We start from the raw sequence: 16,782 nt of genomic DNA, 5'->3' as shown, positions 1-16,782 counted from the left end.
ACTTTCTAATGGTAGGGGGTGTGGCCTTCAACGAGCTCGCTCCTGATTGGCCATGAGTGGTTGCCATGGAAACTCATCAATGACAGCATCTGACTCCAACGCGGCGGCATCCCGTGTTAGGAGGGAATGGCGACAGAATGAACTTGATGACATCACGCTCACTCAATCCAAATCTGTGGCACAGTCACATGCCAATCAATAGACCACGCCCCCAATACTAGTCTAAATCGCTAAACATTGAGGATAAAAACTGTCCCTTTGTACATAAAAAACATCTTCTGTAAATTTCCTCTGTCCACCGACTGTCACTCATTGTAAGCTCCGCCTTTCCAGCATCACCTTTAAGCTACGTTCACACCAGGCGTGTGACGTGCGATCCATATGGCGCTAAACCGGGGTTCTAGAGCATTCCCAGCAGGGAGGGGCTTCTTCTTCTTCTACAGTTTACTAGCGTCTGAGAGGTCAGAGTTCACCTGGTCCGAGGACTTAAAACACGTGAACACTGGCGTGTTGAAGCCCAAAGCGTGAGCATATGCGCCATGACGCAGACTCTCTGGAGGACGTGGTCGCTTGAACGCGCGTCTCTGCACCCGGCGTGAACGCAGCTTGACGGGCCGCTTGTCTGTCCCGCATGGACCGGAGCAGTCCAGACCAAACGGCTCACTGTGAAAGTCTGAAGCTGATTTCTGCGGGTCGGTTTGACCCTGAGAGCGCGGCGTGAGGACGCGCTCCTCGTGCACGGTGACGGCTCAGAAGGCAGGACGACAAATGTCTGTGAGACGCACACGGTTCCTGGTGTGAACGCACACAGCATCACACAGCCGGAAGCTTTGAGTTCTGTGCTCCACAGGAATCCTTTAAGCCGTTTCGGCGCCATAATAGGCGCCGTTTGACAGAGGCAGAGTGCAGGACAAACAAAGAGCCGGTCATCATGAAGGAGTCCACAGACGGGTGCGTCATGTTTCAGACACACGGGGGGGGGGGCAATCAGTGGAGCAGCAGTGGTTTGCTGCAGCGGCTCGGTCTAACGCCTGGAATGCAGCGGCGCAGCAGCAACGTCTGCTCTGCACGTGTGCAGCAGGAGGCGTTCAGGTGCGTTTGAGTCCACACTCCAGATGGAAACAGGATTACATAAGGTCAGCTCTGATTGGCTTCTTCCAAGCATTGTCACTGGACAGCGCAGCATGCAAGCACTGCAGGGGATTATGGGTAATATGGGACGGTTGAGGGCAGACTGTCTGTCTGGTGGATTGTATTGATATTATCATTGCTCATTGCAGTGAAAGGCAGATGCAGGAAATAAAAGATAAGATTTTCACGGCCTTTTCACAATAAAAGCTCAGCTGTGGTTCACGGCAAAAGCCTGCAGAGGCGATGAGATCACATGACGTGGTTACATAAGAGCAGGATCTGTCTGTTTTCTGCCATTTCAGCAAAACATTAGCTGACTTTTAGGTTCAGACTGTGATCTAAAGAAACTAGGTATGGTTTAACATTTAATTTCCTTTTAAATTTAATTTTTTAACTTAATTTTATGGTTAATTGTTTACATTGAATTCCTTTTTGTTATACCATCATACTACCACCACCATGTTTGGAAACTGTTTTGACCTCTGACTACCAGAGAGAAGTTAAAAAAACTACATTTCCCAGAGCCCCGCCCCTTCACGTTTGCTATCATTGGAGAGCTCCAAATGTCCTCTGCAGAAGAACAGCAGGGGTCCTCTCTCCCCCTGGGGGAGTCCTCTCTCCCCCTGGGGGAGTCATCTCTCCTCCTGTCAAGCTTCTCCTCATTCTCTTTCTTGGAGTTTGCAGATGCTCCACTTTGTTTACAGGATTTTTGGCTTGAAATTGTCGTCTTGTCCTCAGAAAACCGAATCTGTTGGTTTGTTTCTCCCTGAAGTTCTCCTCTTGGCGTCCCGGCGACACTGAAAACGTCTCGGCTCGTTTTCTGGCCTCCAGGCGATCCATGGATTCACGCCTCTGTGCGGAATGTCTGACATGTCGGTGCAGAGGACGCCGAGCCTCCGTGGCCCGTGGCAGCAGCAGGATGGTGCACGCTCGACCTGGTGTCACCCCGCAGACGCACGCCCCCGCCCTGCCGCTGGAGCCCCTCGCTCTTCTCCTGGGGTCTGCGGCAAAGCAGCGGCGGATCGGCCCGCTCGAGTCCAGGCCATCGATCTGCTCGAGCCATCTGTTCGCTTATGGCCCGGCGCACGTTTCCATGACAACACAGCGTTGATGAATGCGGTCTCATTGGGTTCTGCAGGCTGTTGGTGTGCGGGATGCTTTTCTGTCTCGGGTTAAACATTTGCTTTAGCGGCTTGAGCCGGGACATTTCTGGATCTGCCTTTCTGATTTCTGACCCAAACTCGGCCGGGCCGTAGAGACTGGAAGCAGCTTCATCAGTTTGTAGCATCTCCCATCGAGAAACATTGATGCAGAAAATACAGACGTGAAAACAGTCCATGACGGTGAAACACGTGAGGTTAAAGGAGAACAAAAACCTCCGTTCAGAACACGCTACGGTTCCAGAACACCAGAACCTGCAGAACATGGTGCAGGACAGTGAAGAAGACAGACAATGGTCGTGAGGACGTCTGCGATGGTCAGACGTCCAACACGCCATCATGTCTGCAGATGATCACGCATCAGGAAGGAGCTGCACTTTCAAAACATCGTCTTATCAAAGTGTCTCCTCATCAGGATGAAGCTCGTTTTGGCCCAGATAAGGGACATAGGTTCTGCAGAACGGCATCAGAAAGTCACCGGGACTGTTGGTGAAGAGCAACCCCGCCCCCCTTCCCCTCCCCGTAGGAGCAGGGAGCTTGTGACCCACACGGCGTATCTTCTACGTGGAGAATACGATCTTTCTCAAATGTTATATATTTTGACACCATCATTGTCGCTGTGAGTCCCACCAATAAGGTTATAAAAAGCACACAAAGAGACCCCCCCCCCCCCCCCCCCCCCCGTCCTGCTCTGACATCTCTGGTTCTAAAGAGGTTTCAGTTCCTTAGAGGTTTGTCCAGTTACGCTTCAACACACACACACACACACACTCTGGTATGTGAACACTTGCTAGATCTGGAAAAAAAGCCTGAATCTTCACATCAGCTGGGACTCATGTCCGTGACCTCCTGACCTCAGCTTGTTGGACCGGTTCTCTGGTTCAGAACAGCTGATGCTAACCCGTTCATCAGCTTCTTCTCTGCAGGCTGAGCGACTGTCAGACAGGATTTTGTGCAGCTGGGTTGCTGGTTCCATGCCTGCTGCTGTCTGCAGCTTCATTTAAATGAGCAGACTTAAGGTCAATTCTGGAATTCTGTTTTCTACATTCAGTTGGGATGAAAGGTCAGCATCCTGCAGCAGGAGCAGCAGGAGGAGCAGCAGCAGGAGGAGGAGCAGCAGCAGGAGCAGGAGCAGGAGGAGGAGGAGGAGGAGGAGGAGTTCAGGCTGACAGTGCTTTCCCTCTCTGTGTCCGGCAGCACCAGTCGTTCTGTTTTCATCTCTGGACTCTCGGTCCATCTGAGGCGTTTCTGCCTCCTGAAAAGCGCCACAGATGTGTTCACGTTGGAGCTGCTGCAGACTCGGTCTGTGACCCGAGTCGTCCTCGTCAGACCTGTGCAGGACGGCGAGGGTCCGGAATGCAGAGGAACCGCCCCGCCCTGGGCTGCTCTGCTACCCATGATGCTCTGGGGGTGTATGCTCTCCTGGTCTCGACCTTAGAAGTGACCTTTCACACACGGTTTACACAAAAACAATGAAGGGGAGGGGCTATGCAAGGAGTCTGGCCTGCAGGCCGAAGCGGTTCTGGGGAACAGACTCCAGAACCGTAACGGCAGCACACGGATGTGGAGAGAATGTTGAGGGATGAAGTTCTGCATCATGAGGGATGACGGCGGGATGACGGCGGGATGACTGAAGGCCTCCATCGTTGGAGGTTTGGTCAAAGGGAAACTTTTGTTCTGGTGGACAACAGGAAGCTGCTGTGCAGAATCCCAGCAGTTCACTCTGTCAGCATGCAGAGGAGCGGACAACAGAAGAGGAGTGGCCATCCCAACAGAAGAGGAGCGGCCATCCCAACAGAAGAGGAGCGGCCATCCCAACAGAAGAGGAGTGGCCATCCCAACAGAACCCGCCCAAACTTGCTGCCGGCTTCATGTTTGGTCTACAGGACAAGAACACATTCCTGGTATTGTCACATCCTCATGGCGGGTCGGCCCGGTTTGTCAGAAGAACTGGAGGAATTGGGATCGTCCTGGATCCTCCTGGATCCTCCTGGATCCTTCTGGATCCTCCTGGATCCTCCTGTTTGGGGGGGCATTGTCTGAGTTTCCCGCCTCCTGCTGCAGCGTCCGGCTCATTTACGGTGTGAGTGATGATCTGAGCGCTGCAGCAGAGTAAATGTTTACATTCTGCAGAGATGAGGCTCCCTTCTCTGAAGGAGGGGTTGGACCACATTCACAGAAGCAGCTGCTTATCTTCGTAGACGCCGCCGTGGCGTCCTGCCACGACCACGAGCGGCTTTGAGAGCCGCGCTCGATGGCGAAACTGCTGCTTTTCCCAGAATCTGCTGGTCTCTGCAGCTCTGAACAGGCCTCTGAGCTGCTCACACAGTGAACGCCGCGGCCTTCAGAATGTCTGCTGGGGGGGCCAAATGCCCCAGCGCCACATCCCATCACGGCGTGTTGTTGTTCTGGTTTTGGCGCCGGGCCAGAAGAAGGCACGAGGGAACAATGGCGGCGTGGGCGGCGTTTGGCCGTCACGTGGCAGATCGGCAGACAGAGGCCAGTTGCTGCGGGTCTGGGAGGGAGTCCAGATAGACTCTGGATGGTAGCGCACTAGGGGGGTAACGTCTGACCACAGCTCCCTGTTAGAGGACAAAGACAGACTCAGGAGGGGTTCGCCTTCATCCGACGGCTCCCAGGTCATTTTAGAAACGTGAAACCTTTCTGCTCAAACCGTCAAAGTTCATCGATCCAGAAGGAGGAACTCCTCCCAGGAGGAGAAACCGCCTCCTTCACCTCCTTCTGTTCCCTAAACTCTGCAGCCTTGTCTTCACTGATGATCACAATCTCTGCAGAGAGCCACAGTCTCAGCTCAAAGTCCAGCGCCGCCGCCGTTTCAGCCCCTCCCTTGGTTGAGGGGGCGGTCCGCGGCGTTTCTTTCATCTGACAGTAAACGGCGTCTGCAGAAGCTCCTCCCACCCGGTGAATGAGTCACAGAGCTGACCTGACACTGAAGCGTGTCGTCACCTTCCTGCAGAACGCCGCGCTCTCCTAAAAACACAGACGCCAAAGTTTCTACATCTGACAGAAACGTTTTAGGTTTCATGTCAAACCAACAGCTGGACTTTAAAAACCTCTGGAATCAGTTTGTCTCCAGCTTCCACACATCCATCAGCTGAACACGGGGCTCTCTGCAGGAGAAACGCTCCTCAGAGCTCCTCCCAGGCGTCCTGCAGACGTTCTGTTCAGATCTCTGAGGGACGCCTCCATGTGGTTCTGGTGTTTGGATCCTATAGGATGAACTCTGAGCAGAAGGAACCTTAGCTGCAAAGCTGAATGAGAATGCAGCAATGCATTGTGGGAAACACGTGACATCAGGTGGGGTCTTTGGGGTCTTGTTTCCAGGGTGAGGCTGCTGGTCCGTTGCCATGGAGACAGCACATGGACCGGTCTGACTGATGAACATTTAGGAGTTCAAGTTGTTTTCTGACGGTTCTGCAGAGAACATTGTTGTGTTTGGAACTTCCTGCTCCTCACAAAGGTCACATTTCAGGCCAAGTTTGGCTTTGGAAGAGTCGGTCCGGCCGATTCGGAGAGTTTCTGCCAAAAACAGCAGATTTTGGAGAGGAAGTTCCTGACTTCTCCTTTTGAAATGACAGAGTGGAACAAAAGGTCTTTTCACAAACACACACACCCGGGGGAGGGGGGCTTTCAGCAAAATCAGCCCAAATCCATCAATGATGTGTTTGATGGAAGTCTGAAAAGGTCAAAGGTGAGCCAAAGAACGTCCTGTTTTCTGTGTTCAGGCTGCAGCGTTCTCGCTCTAATCTGCTTTAGCGTTTCTATTCATTTGTAGAAAAGCAGAAAACAGATTCTGTTCATGCAGCAGAAATGCCACAGCAGCAGCGTTTCCCCTCGCAGCGTCCCGTGTTTGTCTCAGACTGGCCTCCTTCACACCAAACATGTGGTGCAGAATTCCTGCCATGCCGGAGCGGGACGGCTAAATGCAGCTTTTGTCCTCCGTCCTCGCAGGTCCGTTCCTCTGCGCCGGAGCCAGAAGAAACTCACAATGAGGAACAGGTGTGGAGCTCGTAAAAGCCGCGCTCTTCCTCCTGGATGCTGATGCGGCGAACAGAGAACGAGCGCCGGGGTCCTGGTATGCGCAGAGCACGGCCTCCCGCTGGAGCTGGGATGGAAACGCTTCCATGAAACCCAAGGCGGGGCCAAACTTTCCGCTAACGAGGGCAAACGCAGCATTTCTGCCCGCTAACATCACCTCAGCGGGGCGATGCTGTCAGCGGCGCGATGATGTCAGCGGCGTGATGCTGTCAGCGGCGTGATGCTGTCAGCGGCGCGATGATGTCAGCGGCGCAATGCTGTCAGCAGCGTGATGCTGTCAGCGGCGCAATGCTGTCAGCAGCGTGATGATGTCAGCGGCGTGATGATGTCAGCGGCGCAATGCTGTCAGCAGCGTGATGCTGTCAGCGGCGCGATGCTGTCAGCAGCGTGATGATGTCAGCGGCGCGATGCTGTCAACGGCGTGATGATGTCAGCGGCGTGATGATGTCAGCGGCGCGATGCTGTCAGCGGCGCGATGCTGTCAACGGCGTGATGATGTCAGCGGCGTGATGATGTCAGCGGCGCGATGCTGTCAGCGGCGCGATGATGTCAGCGGCGCGATGATGTCAGCGGCGCGATGATGTCAGCGGTGCGATGCTGTCAGCGGCGCGATGCTGTCAGCGGCGTGATGCTGTCAGCGGCGCGATGATGTCAGCGGCGCGATGCTGTCAGCGGCGTGATGCTGTCAGCGGCGTGATGATGTCAGCGGCGCGATGATGTCAGCGGCGCGATGCTGTCAGCAGCGTGATGCTGTCAGCAGCGTGATGCTGTCAGCGGCGCAATGCTGTCAGCAGCGTGATGCTGTCAGCGGCGTGATGATGTCAGCGGCGCAATGCTGTCAGCAGCGTGATGCTGTCAGCGGCGCAATGATGTCAGCAGCGTGATGATGTCAGCGGCGCAATGATGTCAGCAGCGCGATGCTGTCAGCGGCGCGATGCTGTCAGCGGCGCGATGATGTCAGCGGCGCGATGATGTCAGCGGCGCGATGATGTCAGCGGCGCGATGATGTCAGCGGCGCGATGATGTCAGCGGTGCGATGCTGTCAGCGGCGCGATGCTGTCAGCGGCGCGATGCTGTCAGCGGCGCGATGATGTCAGCGGCGCAATGCTGTCAGCAGCGTGATGCTGTCAGCGGCGTGATGATGTCAGCAGCGCGATGCTGTCAGCGGCGTGATGATGTCAGCGGCGCAATGCTGTCAGCAGCGTGATGCTGTCAGCGGCGTGATGATGTCAGCAGCGCGATGCTGTCAGCGGCGCGATGATGTCAGCGGCGCAATGCTGTCAGCAGCGTGATGCTGTCAGCGGCGTGATGATGTCAGCAGCGCGATGCTGTCAGCAGCGTGATGCTGTCAGCGGCGCGATGATGTCAGCGGCGCAATGCTGTCAGCAGCGTGATGCTGTCAGCGGCGTGATGCTGTCAGCGGCGTGATGCTGTCAGCGGCGCAATGCTGTCAGCAGCGTGATGATGTGAGGGGCGCGCAGATGTCAGCGGCGCAATGATGTCAGCGGCGCAATGATGTCAGCAGCGCGATGCTGTCAGCGGCGCGATGCTGTCAGCGGCGTGATGATGTCAGCGGCGTGATGATGTCAGCGGCGCGATGATGTCAGCGGCGCGATGATGTCAGCGGCGCGATGCTGTCAGCGGCGCGATGCTGTCAGCGGCGCGATGCTGTCAGTGGCGTGATGCTGTCAGCGGCGCGATGCGTGATGCTGTCAGCGGGGCAATGATGTCAGCGGCGCGGCATGCTCTGACTCCCAGACCTTCTGTTTGTCTGCGTACACCTCATCCTGGCAACCGCCTCTAGACAACAGCCACTTTAGTTTGTTGGAACGCTTTTAGGGGAATATACTTTTTGTTTAAATGTGTAATGACAAATATAGACAACTAGCTAACCAGCAGGTAACCAGCAGGTAACCAGCAGGTAACCAGCAGGTAACCAGTGGATAGTAGAAGACCGCAATAGTTGTGTCCAAATTCCCCTCCCTCCCCCGTAACCCCTCACGCCTCCCAGTGCCGGACCGCCGTTCTCTGGATTTGAAGGCCGTTCAGAGACTCGTTTATCTTAAACATCTCTTCTCCACAAACCAGTCAAACACTATGCATTGTGGTCTATATTCGTCCGTCTAGGGACATCGATGCAGACTGGGTTTTTGCAGAGACTTCTGGGAAATTTGTAAGAAGTGTTTCTCCATGTCAGCGCTTTAGCATCAGCTCTGTGATGCTGCTGGTTTACTGTTCAACGTGTTCAGCACCATGTTGGTGATGGAAGGTGCTTCATCAGTAAATGATGATGATGAGGATGAGGATGATGATGATGAGGATGAGGATGATGATGATGATGATGATGATGATCCATTAGAGCGAACTCACTGGCAGATGGATCAGTTACTGTGATCAAACAGGTCATTTCACTAACAAACCCGTTTCTCTGTCGCAGAAACCAGCAGCAGTGACACGTCAGGACGGACTCCAGGAAGCTTTTGGGTCAGGTGACCGGGTCAGGTGCCTGGGTCAGGTGACTGGGGCAGGTGACTGAGGCAGGTGACCGGGTCAGGTGACCGGGTCAGGTGACTGGGTCAGGTGACCGGGTCAGGTGTGACCTTCAGCCATCAGGATGGATGGCAGTGGAGGTTTCCTCCGCCGCCGTGACTCGGCCGCTCCTCCAGAAGGCGTGAAAATGAGCGTCTGACTTCATTCTCTGCATTTCCTGTTTGGACTTCAGATAAGAGAAGCAGGTTTGACCTCCAATGCCGGCAGACGCCACGAGAGCGTGACCTCACGGGTCAGACATGCAGAGCCTCTGGATACGAGGCAGAACCAGAACCAGCCGAGGCAAAGAAAACTGGGGTCAAAGCAGCATTGTTGGGTCAGGGTTTCTCTCCTCTGGGGAGTTTCTCTACGTTTACACAAACGTGTGTTTGTCTGTTTTTGCTCTCAGAGCTTCGGCTCAAACACAAAAATGCGCCGTCAACCATTTCCATCTGCGAGCCGACACACAACATCATTATCACGGCGTGGAACCGACAACAATGAGAACAATCACTGGAGGAATCTGGACTACAGTCCCAGCAGAACCACTGAGGGGGGGGGGGGTATCTGAGAAACTGCCACGCTGACCAAGCGTCACGCCGACACCATCAGGTGGAGGGTCTGCAGCCTTCCTGTGGTTCCTGACCTCGGCCTGACTCACCGCTCAGGAAGGGGGCGTGGCCTCCTGAAGCACAGAGCCTCCATTCTTCAGGCTCCATTGAGCAGGAGGCATCACAACGTGTGCAGATGTTGTGCATCTCATTGTGTAACGATGCCTTTGGGCAACAGCGTTGAGCAAGTCTGGAGTCATCCTCTCCTCACGCTGCAACAGCGTGGAGAGGAAGGAGGGGAAGGAACCTGCCTCAACCTCAGGACCTCCCAGCAGGAGAACCGCCGTCAGCCTGTCTGAGGTTCAGACGGGGAGACGCATCGTTCTGCTGAAGAGGGGCGCTCAGGCCCCCCCAGGAACCTCAGCTGAACGTAGACGGGCAGATCTGTAGGGAGGTGGCACTCTGAGGAGGTGCAGTTGCAGGAGAACCCAGAGAGGAGGTGCAGCTGCAGGAGAACCCAGAGAGGAGATGCAGCTGCAGGAGAACCCAGAGAGGAGGTGCAGCTGCAGGAGAACCCAGAGAGGAGGTGCAGCTGCAGGAGAACCCAGAGAGGAGGTGCAGCTGCAGGAGAACCCTGTGAGGAGGTGCAGCTGCAGGAGAACCCACAGAGGAGGTGCAGCTGCAGGAGAACCCACAGAGGAGGTGCAGCTGCAGGAGAACCCACAGAGGAGGTGCAGGTGCAGGAGAACCCTGTGAGGAGGTGCAGCTGCAGGAGAACCCAGAGAGGAGGTGCAGCTGCAGGAGAACCCTTTGAGGAGTTGGAGGGTCTCCAGTCTGAGCTGCAGACGTCCACATGAAGAAACAGAACCTTCAGACTCTTTACTACGTTGAATTGGATCAGAACCGACTCAAATGTCAAATTATTAAAGTTTGTTCTTTGATCATTTTTAGTGGAATTGCAGTTTTTGTTTTGTATTTTCATCTCAAAGTCTTATAGCACACATTATGTAATTTTTTAAATCTGCGTTGTAATACCCGCCGTTGCTGCCCCTGTTTACCCCCTTTTGCCCCGCCACTGCAGGGCCTTCACTGTCCCCCTCTGCCCCTGGTGAGAGCTGGAAGAAATGCTTTTTTTTTTTTTAAATGGCAGCTTTTTTTTTGTTTTGTCAATAGAAAAGGAGGCAGGCCCGGTTCTGTTCTGAGTGGTGTGTTTGGTGGTGGGAGGATGATGGTATGGGGCTGATTGTAGCTTAGTCAGAAGGGTCCGGGTTCTTCAGCAGACCCGTCCAACGGTTCTTCTCGAGGTTTGGTTCCGTTTCCAGCATCAGGTCCACAGAGACTCGGATGACCCGGTTTGGTCTGGGAGAACCGGACCGTCCTGACCAGACAGCAGACCTTTGATGGAGGAGGCCCGCATCACAGATCTGTCTTTGAGGGCGGGGCATGGGAGCGCCTGTTGCCCCCGAGGGGCAGTAATTAGGCAGGTCTCTGTGGGGATTAGTGGGGTAATTAACCTTCCTTCTCCAGCAGGAGTCTGGAGGCCGCCTGCTCACACCTCCAAACGCCGCTGTGAAGCCTGGCGTGAGCCGCCATCTTGGACTGTGTCATCGTCACGTGACAAAGATGCGTCAGCCAGGAAAAAGGCTGAAACGCTTTGACCTCCACTGTGTTTTGGTCTGAAGACACGGATCCTTCCTGCTGCAGATCCACCAACACAACCGCCGGCCGCCTTTAGGCAGCCCACAGGAAGTGACGTCAGCAGCTGTCTCCACTTCCTGTTCTCATGCGTCTCTGGTTCTCCACTTCCTGCAGACTCTGGATGGGAAACGTGCGGCAGCTTTTACCAGAGAGACGATGTTTGTGTTTGTAGACCCCGTTACCATGGAGACAAACCAGCATCTAGAACCCAGAACTGTCAGAATCAACCAGACCCGGCTCTCTGAGGGTCACCGTGGTTCTGCCCATAAAATCTCCTCATTCTCCTCGTCCGCCTGAGGTTATGCAGCGCTTTAGAACCTCCTTCAGCATCGAAGTCCCCAGAGAGACACGAGCAGAGAACCAGGAGGAGGTGGCGGTTGGACGCTCCACAGGATGCAAAACAAACGACCAGAACCGCTCTCTGCAGCCGGGCCCATGCCGGCAGCGTCTGCACCTTCTGTTGCCATGGCGATCAGAGTTTGTCCACCTGTAGATGGAAACCAGGCCGTGGATCCGTCTGAACCCGGGAATGCGGGTGAGGGAGCCAGAACCACGACCCGCCATCTTCTCCGGTTCCAGAGGGCCGCCCCCCTCCTCCATGTGCGTACCTGTCAGGTGTTTGGAAAGGCTGCAGGGCCGTGGAGAGGGAGAACCAACCAGCATGCTAGCATCAAGCTAGCAGCAGGAGCAGAGCCGGGTTCCTCTGCTCCTGCATCAGAACCCTTTTGGCCGGACTGTCAGTGAAGTAAACACGCTCTCAGCATGGGGGGGCCCCCACACACAGCTCACCTTCTGGGGTCGGGCCTCACTGGCGCCGGGTCCTTTAGGCATGTGGAGTCCATGTGGTGCCACCAAACCTCCACCTGCTGCTCCTGCAGAAACTCTGCTGCTCCTCCAGAGAGCAGGAGGAGCAGCAGGAGCAGCAGGAGCAGCAGGAGCAGAAGGAGCAGCAGGAGGAGCAGCAGGAGGAGCAGGAGCAGAAGGAGCAGCAGGAGCAGAAGGAGCAGCAGGAGCAGAAGGAGCAGCAGGAGGAGCAGCAGAAGGAGCAGCAGGAGCAGAAGGAGCAGCAGGAGCAGAAGGAGCAGCAGGAGGAGCAGCAGGAGCAGCAGGAGCAGAAGGAGCAGCAGGAGCAGAAGGAGCAGCAGGAGCAGAAGGAGCAGCAGGAGGAGCAGCAGAAGGAGCAGCAGGAGCAGAAGGAGCAGCAGGAGCAGGAGGAGCAGCAGGAGCAGGAGGAGCAGCAGGAGGAGCAGGAGGAGCAGCAGGAGCAGCAGGAGCAGCAGGAGCAGAAGGAGCAGCAGGAGGAGCAGCAGGAGGAGCAGGAGGAGCAGCTTTACACCCAAAAATCAACTTTGGTTTTTCAGATGTTTGTCATAATTTAGTGGTGATGACCATCCTCCTTTTTCCTAGTTTGTGGATTTTAGGGGCGGGGTTTATGATTGACAGCTGGGTTCACAGAGCTTCAGACACCTTGCTGAGGTTGGCCCCTCCCACTCCAGGCCTTGTTTCCCCCAGAATCCCACATCTAGATTATTAATAAACACAGTAGATGAAACGAGACTAAAAGGGTTGAAGAGAAATCTTGCCTTTTTTCAGCCCCTGATGATCTGCATGTTTCTGTTGTCACACATTCACATTATATTCTGCTCCTTTGCATAATGGGACATTTTTGTATTTATTGATCCATCAGTGACTTTTTGTAGTTTGTTTAAACCTTCATCCAGTCCGTTTCATGAATCCACACCACAAATAGAAAATGGTCTTTTTTGTTTTAAAGCTCTGCTTTTTGATGATCAGCTGATTTCTAAACTGGTAAACCCGTCTCTGTCTTTGAACAGTTTACTGGAAGGAAGTTATTTCTGTCTCCATACATGAGGACAGCTGTTTTCAGTCACTAGTTCCCATCATTTCAATGAACCCGACTTTAGAAACATTTGTCTGTAATCTGTAACATAATCCACATGAACTATTCCAACAGCTGTTTTAATAAGATATACAAACACTGTAGTATTTCCCCAAACGTCAACGATGTACTGTAAATGTGGTAGTACTAACGATGAATACACGAGTATTCTGGATGAATACATGAGTATTCTGGATGAAAACATGAGTATTCTGGATGAAAACATGAGTATTCTGGATAAATAAATGAGTATTCTGGATGAACATGTTAGTATTCTGGATAAATAAATGAGTATTCTGGATGAATACATGAGTACTCTGGATGAATACATGAGTATTCTGGATGAATATGTTAGTATTCTGGATGAATACACAAGTATTCTAGATAAATATATGAGTATTCTGGATGAACATGTTAGTATTCTGGATAAATAAATGAGTATTCTGGATGAATACATGAGTACTCTGGATGAATACATGAGTATTCTGGATGAATACACGAGTATTCTGGATAAATAAATGAGTATTCTGGATGAATACATGAGTATTCTGGATGAATACACGAGTATTCTGGATAAATAAATGAGTATTCTGGATGAATACACAAGTATTCTAGATAAATATATGAGTATTCTGGATGAACATGTTAGTATTCTGGATAAATAAATGAGTATTCTGGATGAATACATGAGTACTCTGGATGAATACATGAGTATTCTGGATGAATACACGAGTATTCTGGATAAATAAATGAGTATTCTGGATGAATACATGAGTATTCTGGATGAATACACGAGTATTCTGGATAAATAAATTAGTATTCTGGATGAACATGTTAGTATTCTGGATGAAAACATGAGTATTCTGGATGAATATGTTAGTATTCTGGATGAATACACAAGTATTCTAGATAAATATATGAGTATTCTGGATGAACACATGAGTATTCTGGATGAACATGTTAGTATTCTGGATGAATACACAAGTATTCTAGATAAATATATGAGTATTCTGGATGAAAACATGAGTATTCTGGATGAATATGTTAGTATTCTGGATGAATACACAAGTATTCTAGATAAATATATGAGTATTCTGGATGAACACATGAGTATTCTGGATGAACATGTTAGTATTCTGGATGAATACACAAGTATTCTAGATAAATATATGAGTATTCTGGATGAACACATGAGTATTCTGGATGAACATGTTAGTATTCTGGATGAATACATGAGTATTCTGGATGAATATGTTAGTATTCTGGATGAATACACAAGTATTCTAGATAAATATATGAGTATTCTGGATGAATATATGAGTGTTCTTGATGAATACATGTTAGTATTCTGGATGAATACACGAGTATTCTGGTTAAATTTATGAGTATTCTGGATGAATACATTAGCAGACGTGCTTTTAGTTCATGTATGGCGTTTTTCTCACACTGCAGGTTCAGCTCTGATGTTCTTGTAGCTTCCAGGTCGTCTTTTCTCAGGATCTGGATCTCAGTCCGTCTTTCCAGATCATTTCATGTCCAAACCTGCAGGAATGTGTGATGTCTATTCTAGGGGGATGTTAGCGTGAACGTCTGCAGCGTTGGACTCAAAGATTTCCTGATGTTCCACACATCCATAGAACCAAAAAGATGCCTTTGAGAACCCGCCTTCAGAGACGCCCCATGTGGAACCACAAGGTTCTCCTGCGGCTGGGTTCTACAGAACATCAGGCTCTGATGACTCCTGAATGTACTCTGTCCTCTTCCTGGTTCATTTCTCTTTGCCCTGTAAGCCACCTCGGAAGCACAAAGCCCCCCAGGGGGAACCATCAGAACCTCTCCCCCCAGAGCAGCAGACCAATGAGGATCCTAGATGATCGATGTGGTTTGGGCTGAACTGAAGCTGCAGTGACTCAGCAGCAGCTGTTGTCATGGTTACCAGGCAGGACACCCTGGAGGGAGGGGGGGGCTTATAAGTGACACACCAACCCCTCCCCAGCACTTTCTGCTAACAGAGCCACCACCCCCCCATAAGCCTCATTAGCAGCAGCTGTTAACAGAAATCCACTTAGATCAGGATTAGCAGGTTTCCCTGCAGTGGAACCAGGAACTCCAGAACCCGGACCAGGTCTTTAGAGTCCACATCAGACCCCCCCCTTAAAGGTGACCCAGACAGAACCACAGGTTCTGAAGTCACACTAGTGCCCCTCAATGCCCCCCTTACAGACAGAGCTGCAGGTCAGCCGGTTCTGCCCCATCAGAACATCCTGGGCGGGTCAGAACATGCAGGGCGGAGAACCCTCACGCTCCATCTGAAGAACCACACGGCAGAACTCTGCTTAGTAACAAATTCTTTTATTACAACATCTGACGGTTTTTCAGCGTCTGGTGACGGTTTGTGGCAGCTGCTGGGGGAGGAGGGTGAATTTACAGAACATGATTTACAGTTTGAATCAGAACACAGAACCCATCAGGATGTTCCTCATTTCAGAACCAACCCCCCCACCACCAGATCAGTGACGGCAGGGGGCGGGGCCACAGGAAGTGACAAGCCCAGCAGAGGTCCGGTGGGATCTCCTAGATCCAGATGGAATCCAGACTCAGATTCTAGATTTACATTTGGGCCACCAACGGATCCACAGATCAGAAAAACAGACAAAGCTCGGCGCCGCGGCGCCACAGAAGCAGCCACAGGAAGCTGGAGTGAAGGTTTTTGGTGAGACGGGCTTCCTGGGTCGTAGGTCAGGCCCCGCCCCTCAGACGGTGCTGACAGTCCGGTTGGAGACGTCCAGGTGGGAGGGGGCGGGGCCGACCGCCCCTGGCGAAGGCATCAGGCTGTGCATTGGTTTGAGGGGTTATACGCTGAGGGGAAGTGACTGAAGACGAGGCGGTGCGGGGGAGGGGGGGGTACAGTGCATGGCGGCAGGGGAGGGGCTTCATGATGAGGCCTTCTCCTGTTCGATGGCTGTGGAGGAGCAGAGGAAGGGTCAGCCGTGTGTGGGGTGCATGTGGTGGGTCTGTGTATGTGGGGGGGCATGTGTGGGGGGGGGGGTGACTCACTCTCTTTCGTGGGCAGCGGGTTCTTCTCCTGCGTCTCCGTCTTCTTCAGCTTGGACTTGTCGAATGACTCCACCTCAGAGATGTCGGGCTTGTCGCTCATGGTTGCAGGTTTTCCTGCAGGACAGGGATTCAAACCTTCAGCGGGGTGGGCGTGGCCTAAACATATGTCATTAGGCAACCCCCCCCCCCCCTCCTCCAAAAAAAGAAAAGAAACTTCCGACAAAAAGAAAGGAGAAAAACTCCTCCCTTTGTCCCCCCCTCCAGTCTGCTTCCAGCCCCCCCCCCCGTCGGGAACGGCCGCGGCCCAAACCCGCATTTCCATAACAAAGAGCGGCGGCAGGTGCTGCCTTCAGAAATGCTCGGAAATCAGAACTAACCGTCTAGATGCTCATTTTCTTAACTGTCCCACAACATCCGCATATTTGCTTATCACCCACAGCCCCCCCTCCCCTCCCGCCCCAAGGGCGGAACCCCCGCCCAGACCGACATTCAGCTTTTCCGCCATGGCAAACCTAAAATCTCGATCTTCTGAAGAAAAGAGCGAAGGAGAGAAAACCCGCCATTTTCAGAGGCGTTTTCAAACACGGACGGCAGTGCAGCGCGTGCTGCTCACGCGGGAACAACAAAGGAAGCTAGCATTAATGTGAGCGCGTGAGACAAAGAGCACGCTAATGTGCCCACAACATTAACACATTTT

Source organism: Oryzias latipes, chromosome 2 (assembly GCF_053564925.1).
Source record: "Oryzias latipes strain Hd-rR chromosome 2, Olatipes_Hd-rR_3.1".
Taxonomy (NCBI): Eukaryota; Metazoa; Chordata; class Actinopteri; order Beloniformes; family Adrianichthyidae; genus Oryzias; species Oryzias latipes.
The sequence above is the reverse complement of the archived record's forward strand: the minus strand, read 5'-3'. Positions refer to the sequence as shown.